The following is a 12,370-nucleotide window of genomic DNA, read 5'->3' as shown; positions in this document are numbered from 1 at the left end:
CTCCACACATCGCATCAATTACTGGCTCATTACTCGCGATCCTCCAATTAACACCTACGAGCCACTCGCGTTGCTGTCAGCGCATTAGACACTCATTTAGGATTGTAAGAAGATTCTGTTACTTTCAGCATAGGGTATGTAAGTATGTTGATAGCCCAATAAAATAAATACAAATGAGATTAAGTAGGTGTGAATAACCGAAAAAAGATTTTTTAACCAACTCTGCAGATTTTTGCTGACTGAAGTGAAATGGTTTTAAGGTAGACGTATACTCTACATTTTAGGCTACGGTGGGCTACTTTCAAAATCAAATATTAACGTTATTCCCCAAGATCCTTCAACATTTTTTAATAACTTTAGATTTTTTTTGTACTTGAAAAGAAAATCGATTGACTCAGGTAGACTTCCCAGGTGACTGCTCTGATCGATGAACTACGGAGACATTGGCTAAACCTATCGAAATTTTCAAATGTAATGCGATAAGAGCCGGTTTCAGAGGCAATTTTCAGCCACTTGAAAGCCACACGAGCGCTAGAAAATTTACTCTGTATATTTTAATACGCTTAGGTAAGTGTCTAATGCTCCAGCAGTACCCAGAGTGCCAGTATGAATTGCTGAGGATGCTTTTCATCGGTTCCCGCATGACCGAGGCGTTCATTAGGGCGACACTTCGACACGTGACATAATTATCAATGAGCTGTCATGAATGTGGAGTGAATTACACTCTTCATCACTTGATAGGTTGAGTTTTAATTAAAAGCATTAAAATACGTTATATTTGAGTAAATTGACATGACTCTATGTTTGATATTGCAGGTGTGATAAAACTAAACCAAGACAGTTAGAATGGTTTTAAATTGTTCATCTACCAAGAGTTTCATAATTAACCGTGTAGACTGATGAACGATTGTATCAAAATTATAGGCGGAATATTACGGAACCGTGAAAACCACAATGAGTCTTACAATTCAAAAGCTTGAATTGATATAAGCATAACAATTTATTTATTATTTATTTATAAAATACCACCGAAAATGTTGGGTCCAATCTTGATGTTATATCGGCGTGACGTTTGGGTAAGACCTCGTTAAGTATTTATATCTACAAACGACATCGAAAAATGCCTTTTAAAAAGTCTATAATGATGACTCTTTTATAATGCGAACAGCTAGGGACTGGAATTCGTTGCCTGCTGCTGTCTTTCCCGAAAACTATAATCCGGGCCTTTTCAAGGCGAGAGTGAATAGGCACTTACAGGGCAGATATGTACCATCCTAGACCGCATCCCACTTAACATCAGGTGCGATTGTGGTCAAATACCTGCATTGTTATGCATAAAAAAAATAAAAATAAATAAAGAACTGGGAATTTCATGTAGAAAATATCGCGTTACCCACATACATGTTGGTCTAGCTGTTCTAGCACAACAAAATTATTTATCTACTAACAAAAACTTAATTCTGGAGTAGGCTTTGGTAAATTATATAGGTTTAATTTTATCAAACTTCCAAAGAATCCACGTCATAACCGTAACTCGCGAGTCATAAACCCATAATTAACGGAACGCAAACTAGTTTAGTTTAGCACACCACTCACACAACCGATAACGTTTTATCATTTTACGGCACGTCATCGAAACTTTTCCCATTGATTCCCTTTATGGTGTAAATAGAACAGCCAACCCAAATATGAAAGAAAGAAAGAAAAACGTTTATTTGATTCGAATATAAATTAAATTATTTAAATTACCCTAAAAATGGCTACCGCTCCGCATGTTTCATGCTCTGACAATATGGAAATAAATATGGAAGTATAGAACGCGTTTTAAGTTAAATATTGTGCTGGTCACGCTGATTTTTTAATCAAAATAATATGTGGCTTGGTCGTTTCAGTAATTTCAGTCACAAGAAGGCGTAAGGTATAAAAATATTCACTGTTCATTACTTTTCAGCTATTCCTAATACCAAAAAGGTCAAATCATAATAATATATTGACTAAGGTTTGTAAAGTTAGGGATAGAGTTAGGGCATGTTGAGGTAGAACTTATGATCTGATAACATTTTGTTATGAACCCGAACCATTTGCAACGTTTTCATGAAAATGTTCTTGATGATTATAAATTCACGATAGTTTTGAAACCAATACTAATCTAAATTTAATGTGGTCTGTCTGTTATATTTGGACTACATCCGTGTTATCGGTTTGTACGCAAATATTGTAGCCTTCCATCACATCCCCTCGTTTCCGAGCCATTTCCCTTGCTTTTTTATCGGAACACCTTTTGTTTTGACATGTAATGTGATTTGGTGTCGAATCGACAGTCATTAACGTGAGTGACGGATAGTGAAAGTCATGTTTGCATTTGAAATGAAACTTTGTTTTAACTTTTTGTTTATAATGTCCAATGGTTGATTAGGAGTGAATGCTCTATGGGATCAAGTCCGCCTTTTGTACTGTTATTTCAGTAGGTACAGTCAGCATCAAATAGGTAGTTCGTGACACCAAAATTAGCCAATCATTTAGTAACATGTCTTTGTTACTTGGAATTAGGTTGTATTATCAATTTTTTGGCTACTTTCAGTGTCACAAATTATTTGATGTTGACTGGATCTTTAAGTAAAATAAATTAGCGTAACAAAACATATAGGCATTGATTTTCATATCGACGATGTATGAGTAAACACTTATAGCAATGAACTAATTAATAATCGCTTCGACTTATTTTTAACAGTAGATTTCAAATCTTCCATTTCGTACCACGTTTTTCATTAATTCTTAACCTATTCAAAGATGAATAACTCTCCTTTTAGCTCAGCGATAAACAACCTTCATAACCGTTAAGCAATCCTGCGTAAAACGAAAAACGTTTAATTGATCTCTAACTCTATGGGAATACGGTTGCAAATGAATACTCAACTACATCTGAAGATCAATATTCTGTACCTAAATAAGGCACGCTTTCATTTCGCGTGCATCTTAAATAAAATGCATTCGCCGACGTCTCAAGAAACCCCGCGAAATTATCCTCTCAACCTGAAGCGGGAAAGAAAAATCTTTTCAGACAAAAACAAAAAACAATCAACTAAACGCACCCATACTCGTTTTGCGACATATCATGGGTCATGCACAAAACAACAAAACCTCTATTGTGACGTGAATGGGGCTTTACATTGTGAGCGGGAAACGAATTTTTTAAGAACGCATTCTCTTTTTAAAATATGACGTGTTCTGGCTCACGTCGTGTGAACCCGGTAAGTGTATTGCGGGCGTGTTCTTTTTTTAATTTGTATAAAATACGTTTTGTTGTCGCTTCGGGAACGTTCGATAGGAATTTTATTGGGAAAACTAAGTTTTTTCTTCTGGTTCTGGTCTGAACCGTGCTTATTTTATTTCTTTATAATTTCTTTGAACAATTTATACGAATATTTCACAGTTGGAAGTAAAAGAAAGGAAAAAAGGTTACATTGTAAAGGCATAGATTAATAAAGCTTTATTAATCTAAATGTAGAGGTATGAAAATTGATTTCACGATATGAGTTCTTTTCAATCGTGGAAAATTTAAATCACTGATAAATACAAAATGGGAACGATGTAACGTGATTGACTTGAGAATCAAACACAGAACCTCTGAGTCCACCAGAAGTCTACTCTTACCGCTTGACCAACGTCACATTATTATCATTCAGTCGTCTGAAACAAAAGAATATCTAAAATGTTAACTCCACCGTATAACTTTGCAATCCAATATAGCTCCCCTGATGCTTTCATTTCCGTACCCTCGCGTATAGCTGTCAATTGTAAAAATAGTGCGTATTGGTCATGTTTTGACGTGTTAGTTTAAGTGGGGCCTGCACGCGAGATTGGGCTGTTACCGCTTTTGTGCTATGGCGATTGGGAATTTAAATATGTTAGGTACGATAGCGGTCAAATACCTGCCTTGTTCTGCATAAAAAAAAGTTAGATTGACAGCGTATTTGCGTTTACACGACGAATGTCCTAAAGCGATTAAAACGGAAATGAACTAAACAAATTTCAGTTTTGTAACAAGAATTTTCTGCAGATAGGATAAAAAAATATATTTCGTAATTAAAAAGTGCCCTTTCACTTTTGTATCGCTGTAAAACCAATAAAACTGTTTTAGGTAAAACGATATTGTGGGGTGATTTAAGTTTTAAATACCGCCCACAAAATATCATGTGATAGTAGTTAATTTTGTGGGCGGTTGACAAATTATCTGATTCAATACTCTATATTCAAGAAGAAAAATTTTAATCATGTTATTAATGTTACGATATTAAATCATTTAGAATTCATGCTCTTATTTTTAATATTGCCTTTATAATTATAACGAAATCAAACAGTAAGCCAAGTGACCAAACGAAAATTAGACAGTACAGGAACAGACCTCACCAATGAGGCGTGGTCACGGTGTCCATTACAGCTTAACTGATATCGACAGCTCAGCTCAAGGCGTGGGCCACGGCGCTGTTATATGTGGCCATCGTGCTGATAAATACCAGGGTTAACGAAACGAAGCGAAAATAGAAGCTGAAACGCTAATCTGGTCCTCCAGATTAACTGAAACGCTTCCAATTTCACAAAGGACTCTCTATTCTTCAGCATAACTTATAAGAATAATATTACAACTGTAACATTATTGTCCCCCCCCCCCCCTCTAAAAACTAAACTGTTGGCTTGAAAAATCTGGGAAAATTCGTAATAATTCTGCTTTTCATGAACTTTCAGGGAAAACTATAACGGTTAAGATACATCAGTTAGTTGGAGAGTAATAGTAATTTGATTGATGTATTATATATTAATTAAATAATGTAATATAATCTTAACCAGTAAAAATTCCTTATGAGAAAATATGATAAGTGACTTTAGATGAAGTAATTGCTTGCTTCTAAAATATTTTGTGTATTGTGGTAACGACGGACAACTACCGAATCCTACACTGCGCGTGGCACGACACGCGCTTGGTCAATTTTATTTTTATTTGAACTTCGGGCTCTTGGGAAAAGTTCAACCCATGTTTGATCAATAAGTACAAAAATAACACACAAACATGTTGTAAATGTTGACAAAATCACTACTCAGCATAGTCTTCAGTACACTCAGCACTATAGTCAGACTTAAGCATACTTTACACAAATACATTTCTATATTTTTAACCCGCCGAAGTGGAAGCCGCAAAAATCGCGAAGGAAGCTGTCCACTTAGCCGCTCATAAAGACAAGACCGTTGTCTCGAGTGCGGTCTAGTTTGTTCTGAACTTCTTGCTGCTGGCGGGAAACGACGTAATGAATTCGCGAGTTCTAAATTCGAAGTTTTAAGATTTTAAAATAAAAGAAATAAAAGTATTGTTTTCTTTTTTTTTTGGGTTAACTAGTGGCCAGCTATGTGGATCTATGTGTGCCTTTAATTTTTTTCATGCATAACTAGGCAGTTATTTAACCACAATCGCACCTGATGTTAAGTGGGATGCAGTCTAGGATGGTACTTATTGTAAATTGGAATCAGTTTTGCTTCCCTATCGATATTCTCATTTTTTTTATAAAAAAAAAAGTTGCCAAAGGCAAGGACATGGGATGGGCAACCTTTGTGACTACAAAAAACTAAAAAGTAATGAAAATAAGTAAATACTAAACACATAACGTGACAAAAATAACAACCAACACAATAAATACGTGTATAAAAATACGAATGTAGCATAACTTTATTGAATCTGCACGTTTCTAGCTACCACTTACGTTGCCAAAAATAAGTAACACTCAGTTCCTCTGGAGCTTAAAAAATTAATGACTCCCCCACACACGAAAAACAAAGGGGACGGGCATTGCCAAAAACGTTAGTGATGTTCGATTATATCGATATTACTTTTACAGATGTTTCAACTAGAGTACACAAAAAATAATAACTAAGTATCGCATGTTGTTCTTCACTGGGGAAATTCTAGAAAATGTATAGGTTTGTATTTTGTAGTGGAGCTTTAAATACATACATATTATTAGATACTTGTTGTACGTAGTTTTAGTGGTATAAATAAAGGGTTATTTTAGACATAGCTATAGCAAAAGTTTTGATGAATATATCCCTATTCCAAATAACTATTTAAAAAAGTTGTCCAACATAAAATTTGCTGGTATCTATGCTCGTCCTGAAGGTAATGTTATTTATGATAATAAAATTGGCCCTGTGTAGTTCCTGTAAATCAAATAAGCTTGTGTTGTGCTTTTCAAAAGTGTACATTTTTTTATACTGTGCTATCGATAATTTGATTGCCCGTCACTAAACTACGCAAATAGAGTTTCGCTAACAATTTCCGTTTACTCATTATCTCTAACTGTAGGTAAGATTTTTGAAAAAGCGTCTGATGTCCATACAGTCAAGTTAGGGCTATGTTTGATAAGTATCAACACTCAGCTTTAATAGTTGGTAAAAATCCCGTGTATTTTTAGTTCATAAATCAGCAACTTAGTTCCAATTAGTTCTAGGTTTATTATCTGACAGTAGGTATTTGTGTATTGAAACTGACAATTGCTAAAGTACATACAGCATAATCTGCTTATACCTACGTAAAAATGTTTGTTAAAATTATTATGTTAAAAGTTCGACTTTTGGTCTGATTTTTTTTTTACCCACAACGAGGAAGCTCTTGGTCAGTATTTCACTTAATGGTAAGTAATGATGGCCGAAGGTGGAAGCGAGCTTCACCCGGAATCCTCAACCACGGAGGAACTGGCTATCTTACCTCTAACTGCCGGAACACAACAATGCTGTTAACATTATCATTCCCAATGTATTTCTATAATTTGTTTGTGATTTTACGTATGTTTGAAATAAATACTTTGATTTGATTTGATAACCTACCAATGTTCTTTATTTTTAAACGTAAGGAACTCCACTAAACATCAACTTCTCCCCACATAATTACTACATGTCTAATAATGCCTTTTGTGTTTCTAAGAGCAAAACGCTTGCACTATGAAAAGGGGCACTCACGCGAGCGTAGTCAGGTGGATGTAGGACCGGGATGAATGTGCACTTGTAAACATTATAAGGCTTAAGAATGGGTTGTGATTGCGCATTGTAATATTTTCAAGACATAATATTGTAACGTTTTCAAGGTATTTAATTTAATTAAGAAACTAGCTGCGTGCGTACTATGTGCCCTGCCCATTGCCACTTCAGCTTGCTAATCCAGCGGAAAACGCAGCGTGCGACCTCCACCCACAAGGTGGACCGACGACATCATAAAGGTAGCAGGAAAGCGCTGGACGCAGGCCGCTACCAACCGGGTAACATGGAAAGCATTGGGGGAGGCCTATGTTCAGCAGTGGACGTCCTATGGCTGAGGTGATGATGATGAAGAAACTAATCTCTGAATTGCTGTTAAAATTTCATTATCACACCCCTAATCTTTTTCAAGACAATGGCACTACGAGTATCTGATCAAAAGTGCATTTTGTAAACGCAAATCCGTCTTTTAATGTTACCTCAATTTTACCTTCTAATCTCTATTTACCAACTCAATTATCGAGCGACTCTTCCCAGATCTTCAATTGTCATCAATGGAAATGAAATCTTTAAATAAAAAAATTTGGTTTGACACCGTGCATTTATTTCTATATATTTTTTAAGCTGTATATCATAGAAATCTGTATTAAATACCTCACATAAACTTCATAAACATTATGCATTCAAACAAATACTCACTGAACGTTACCTTCCAACCAGACAGAGTCGCAAACATTTCATTAACATTCCACAGTTCGCAACGGTATATTCGAATTTCGAACTCGAAAAAACAAAAGAGAATGCCTGTTAAATACTTCATATTTATTTTGGGGCCGGGGGGGTGGGGGGCGCAATTAAAATTATAATTTTTGGCAAACGCCCGCGACCCTAGCTCCGTGTATCTGTATCTTTGACTTGTCCCGCCGGCGATAGGGGCGGTGGGACACAGAGAGAGCCATTGTAGCAGTGATATTTAAAGTTCTTAGTAATTAATTTTAAAAAGTATACTCCTGATAAAATTGTCTCTTTGTAGAAAATGTAATTGAGGAAACTTATTTATTCAGTTTATTTCATACCTATAACTTTTCAAATTATATTTATTTTTAACCGAATTAAATTATTTGTGTCTTGCCCAATCAAAAAAAATATATAAATTGTATTGGTACATTGCCATGCAATTTTCAGTGATGTTAGCGAAAGAAATATGAATCTATAAAGTTTTCAGCATTACTGCGAGTAATAATATTCAGTACCTCTAGTAGGAAAAACTTTCGAGTTCGTTTCGTTGCGTATTCAAAGTGTCATCGAAAAATTTTGTATGAAAAATTAAACAGCGCCCCCTATATTATAGCCGCCCTAGGGGGCGCTGTTTAATTTTTCATACAAAATTTTTCGATGACACTTTGAATACGCAACGAAACGAACTCGAAAGTTTTTCCTACTAGAGGTACAGAAGATTGATATCTAGGTATAGTTATTTTGGATAATTCAAAACTTTGTACGCAATACGCATGGACCCTTTTTTCGCAGCTGTGTAAGTCCACCATGGAGTCTGCTGGACAAGTTTCCAAGAAATTCCAAGAGATATATTAGCAGTAGAGTGTTAGATCAACGTCATGTTGATGACTGCGATAGACACTGGCGAGCAACGGGAAATTCTTAGCCTTCATCTCACCTGATAGAAAGTGATGATCAATCTGTGAAGTGATATTCTTATACCAGAAATCTGCAACCGCAACTAGTTCTCCGTTTACGTTTAACATTCTGTACCTGCCTATTGGTTCGTTCGTTCGTTCGTTTCAGCCGAAAGACGTCCACTGCTGGACAAAGGCCTCCCCCAAGGATTTCCACAAAGACCGGTCCTGCGCCGCTTGCATCCATATTAATAAAATTGCCTATTGGTATCATAATAAAAATACTACTCAATAAATAATTCATGCTCCCAGTGTGCCCCAGGCAGCCGGAACTTGACTCTTCCGAAAATACGTATCTTCCTAGATTTGGACACCCCAAACGTCATTGTGACGAGAGCGCCCTCTACGGCATTTAAATATTCATTTCCAACTCTTTAATTATACTTTGTGCATATGAGCGACTCCACTTTTGTCCCGTTCTTTGTTTTTTCCCAGACTTCGTTTTCGGCGACGAATTTTATGGTAATGACTGTACTTGTACGCAATGAGAAATATTTGGATTCATGTCTGTGAATTAAATATTTATAAAATGCAGCTTGCAAGATAAAAAACAACCATTTTTAAAGTTAAGATTAAGGCAAATGTAGTTATTGTAAGTTGTAACATAGAGTGGATGCACCCAGCTCGATGGACTTACGACTCCAATAAGTTAGCTAATAATGACTGGATAAAAATATATAATTTTCTTTGACACTCTTCAAAAACTAATGTTTTCGTGGGCCAGTCCAAGAGTGGGAAAAGCAAAAATAAAGGCAGAATTTTTACGGTGCTTGTTTTATGGTATTTTTTCACTAAGCTTACTTATTCTTATTTTCCAATGGCCACCGTAAGCAGAATTCGAAATAAAAGAAAACACAGATTGCTAGAACAGAAATATCCAAGACACAATTAATAAAATTTACACCTATCTTACGACCGTAAAAACTGAATTAAAAAAAAAAAGTAAACTCACATTACAAAAAAAACCAGCAAGAAAATCGTCTACACCACATTTATCGGGTAACCAACTTACCTGCGCGTTCTAACTACATTTACAGGACTACTTATGAGCAGCCGCCGCTCATCTAATTTGCACATGTCTGAGGCGCGAGGAAATCGACTGAAACGCGGTAATGCAGTAATTGGTGTATGTAGGTAAATGGTATTGAAAACAAAAGATAACGCAAANCTAATTATTTTTATTTTATTTACGACCTTCGACCAGTTGGACACTTTAGATAGCTTCTTGTAATAGTGTCAATATCTTTTTAGCTTTTAACGCAAATCTAGTCTTCAAAGCAGTTTAATCGATTTATTTTATTTTCAAAATCGATATTTTATTGTCTATGATGGCCACAGGAACATCACTATACATGGACTCCCAGCAATAAAGTACGGTAATGCCTCGTACAGATTTTATCGGCAAAAATTATGGAACTTGATAGGTTTAGACCATGCCACGTACCAAAACGTCCGGAAGTTGTAATAGTATTATAGAATAAACGTTAAAAGACTTATTTATTTAATTTTTCAATGCTTAAGTGTCCATTAGAACGAAAGGGTGCTTAATGTATTAAAAAAAATAGAAAATAATTATGATGGGTTAATGTTTTTTGGCGGTTTTTTAGGCGGTTTCTGACAATGTCCTTTCAAGAACGACAAAACTCTTATGACACTATCGAATAATTTACTAACTTGCAGCTAAAAAAAACTAAAGACACCCTAAGACTAGGCGAAGACCACCGATTTTTAGTTGGCCGATAGTTGTGCCCGATTTTAAATTGTATGAAGAATCGGCCAAATCAAATCGGTGTAATGTGCGCACTTCCATACATGCCCATACTGATCAACTGCCCGACTATACTATCGGCCGACGAAAAATCGATGGTCAAGCGTAACGAAAAAGAAGCGTAAAGGCAAGAAAATCACCTAACTGACTTTATCTGCGCGTTGTAACTACATTTACACTACTTATGAGCAGCCGCCGCTCATCTAATTTGCACACGTCTGAGGCGCGAGGAAATCGACTGAAACGCGGTAATGCAGTGATTTGCGGTCGGCGCGCAGTTGGCTTCGTTTGTCGTCTACGTTGTTAACGACTTGATGAGCAACTGGGGATGTAGTTTTTTAAATTCACATAGAGGCTTTAAAATGTGCTTGAATACTCAAGATTTTAATACTACGTTTGGTGTAGTGGTTCGAAACGGACTACTATTCGGGAGGTAGCGGGTTCGATTCCCGCACAGTACAAACATTTGTGGACATGAACATATTTGTTTATATTGGACTGGGTGTTTTCTATGTATAATAAGTATGTATTTACAAAAAAAAAGTATTTAAGTATGTTTAGCCCAAACCACTGGACTGATCGGGCTGAAATTTGGCATGCAGGTAAATGTTATGACGTAAGCATTCTCTTAGAAAGGATTTTACGAAACTCCACCCCTAAGGGAGTAAAACGGGATCCACGCGTACGAAGTCACGGACGGCCACTAGTAATAAAATAATTAAGAAATATTTTAAAATAATTGTAAAATCTATCCAGGACAGAACCGTTTCTTACGATAATCATTAATTTTCACTTCAATTTATAATACTAGCATACAATTAAAAACGAATTACTTCAACAAAAAGCTACAACCCAACATAGTAGCCTATTTTATTATAACCATAACAATACACCGGCAGTAAAGCTTAACGGTTCATAAAGCCGGCTACACACGTAAACAAAAATCCATTATTATTCATCTACTGGCTGACGCGGGCAAGTCAATGTCTATCTTATTTCTTTTATAATTATTCACGCTACCTCCTCGGGGGCCACCCCCAGGGGTGCGATAGAGAACGTCTTCGGTTTTTGCGGCGTTTGTTCCAAGTTTTTTAGGGGGTATAACCCTTTCCTGAACATGACGGGAATTGGATCATTAAGCAGGCCTAGCTAAGCTTAATACTGCGCCCCTATAGCCTTATGAATAATATATTTTAGCATTCACCGTTTTCGAAGTTTTATCGTGAGACGTGAGCATTACTTTGGGATGTATTTAGAAATTTTAAGCAATTTATTAACGCTCCATGTCTAAATAAGTCTCAGGTTGACATAGTAAAATTCAAAAAGCTTGCTCCCATAGAAAATTAAATCGTGATAGATTCAATTTTCGAAATCCCTTCAGGAAAAGAAGTCACTTAATATGCAAAAAAAAAAGCTGTGGAATTAAAAACAACGTACTTTGTTTAAGGGGTCCAGTTATGTTGATATTTAACTGTTAACAAACTTAAAACTAACGCCTTATTTTGAATCAAACTTTGAAAGTCGTTTCTTGAAACATTGAAATAAGTAGTCGCAAAAGTTAATTTCTCCACCGTTCTACTCCAAAGGCAGTAATATAAAATTATTTACTGAAAACTTTAAGTCAACCAACTAAAAAGGTGTAAAAGTAACAACAAAATACACCCCTTCCGAATCGATTTCGTGCTCGAATCGAACAAATTAACAAACATTCAGTAGACGATTCGCAATCGAAAAAGTGCATTAAGCACCCACTCCATTCATGAGTCAGGACTCAATATGGACCGACTCAATCAGGGGCAACGGGGAAAAACGAACACACGACGGCGACTGCTTATGAAATTATATCGTGGAAATCTGCTCACCGCGAGTTGATTTTTTCGGGGACCCG

The sequence above is a fragment of the Ostrinia furnacalis genome, unplaced genomic scaffold, assembly GCF_004193835.3.
Source record: "Ostrinia furnacalis isolate ACB-3 unplaced genomic scaffold, ASM419383v2 OfSCF2841, whole genome shotgun sequence".
NCBI lineage: Eukaryota > Metazoa > Arthropoda > Insecta > Lepidoptera > Crambidae > Ostrinia > Ostrinia furnacalis.
This window is presented reverse-complemented; position numbering follows the sequence as displayed.